The sequence below is a fragment of the Cyprinodon variegatus genome, unplaced genomic scaffold (assembly GCF_000732505.1).
Source record: "Cyprinodon variegatus isolate N-32 unplaced genomic scaffold, C_variegatus-1.0 Scaffold57, whole genome shotgun sequence".
NCBI lineage: Eukaryota > Metazoa > Chordata > Actinopteri > Cyprinodontiformes > Cyprinodontidae > Cyprinodon > Cyprinodon variegatus.
The window spans coordinates 1,230,520-1,232,254 of record NW_015150510.1 but is presented as its reverse complement, the minus strand read 5'-3'; positions in this window follow the sequence as shown (position 1 = coordinate 1,232,254).

Below are 1,735 nucleotides of genomic sequence, written 5' to 3'. Positions count from 1 at the left end.
AACGGTGTCCTGTTGGACCCTCTGGGAGTTTGTTCCTGTCTTTAATTTACCTGCATGAGAAAAAGTTTTTGCCAAGACTGAGCTATGTTTGGGTAGTCGGCAGTCATACACCTGGTTGTCAGCTCAGAGCAGAGTGGGACTAAATTTTTCAGTGGTGGAGGTTCAGCTCTTTTTAAGAGTTTTAGAATGAGTTGGAAAAAACAGTTAAATTGTTCAAGTTTAACACCTACACTGGAAAAAAGTAAAAAAGTCATTTTTTTTCTTAAAATAAGTGCATTTGTTCATGAATTGAGGAGATACAAGTGACATTTTGCCAATGGAACAAGATAATATACATTTAACATAAGAAAACAGAATTGCAATGTCTTACTTCAAGTGCATTTTATAAAATTATCTTATTTTAAGAATAAAAATACTCATTCCATTGGCAGATCATCTCATTTACCAACTCAAATTAAGGGTAAATAGACTTAATTTAACAAATTCTTACTGATTTCTAGATCATTTTTCCAGTGTATCTATCCATACTTTGCTGCTTATCTGTCGGGAAGATCTGTCTTATAAGTAATACACTTTTTTTTTTTTTTTAGAAGTCATAATAAATTAACATGTTTTCCTTTTCTTCCAGTTTGGAGAACCTCAAGATGAGGTAAAGGGAAACCATAAAAAGTCGGTCAAATCTTTACCTGTTATAAATGTAAAGGAAAAAAAGCTGTTAGAGATCAATGATTTCACCAGTGATATCAAGAAAACCATGCTTTTTGTATATTTTAAATCCAATGGAAGAGAAATTGCAATTAAAGCTCTATAAATAGCTAATTGTGAATAAAAATTGTGAATAAAAAATTGTAAAGAAAGCAAAAACATACAAACCTTATAGACGAAGCATTTTAGTTACTTGATTCTAATGAATCAGATCATTAAAAATAACTGATTTTGCCATTCCTGATCTCCTGTTCAGTGGTTTTAACTTAACTGACCTGCCCACCCATTACATGTCCCTACATTTAATGAAAATTCCCTGACAGGTAAACCAAATGTCCCCTTTTTTTTACCGCTCTTACATCTATAGGCCTCATTAGTAAATTCATATTAGCTGTGTCTCTACAGATTGCATTCGTGAAAGAAGTTCAAAAATGTTTGCCTCTCTTGCCTGAGAAGACAATACTCCTCTAAACAAAGAACCTATGGAGTTGCAGCAGCAAACTGTGATGCTTTTTCTCTTCTCCCATTTATGTGCAACACTGGGTTCATTTCAACTTTTCCCCAGAGGGGGCTAACCTCTGCAGAAACTCTAGAACTTCCAATATGTTCCTAAAATGTTTTAAAGTTAATGAAAAGGGAGAGCAAGAAGAGGGCTGGATTAGCTTTGAGGCTCTGCAGCAGGACCAGTTATCCTACCTTCAGCCAGCAAGGAAAAAAGATCCCTCTTCTCTCTTTGTCGTCTTCGGAGTCAAGTTCAGATCAGAAAGCCATGTCTAACACATCGTCTTCAGGTTGTACAGAGTGCAATCCATGTTCAGTGATTGTCTACACAGGGGATTTTGTTTTATTATTGTTTTAAGAAATAAGAAAGCTCTGTAAATATTGAAAATATTCTTTCAATATTTTGAAACAATGCAACTCAAGAGGTGTAGCGTTGCTATTTTATTTAGATTTTATTTTAAGTTTCATATTTTATTCTTTATATTTGATTTTTTCAAATTTTATGTTTGCAAACTTCCTCAAATTTTTA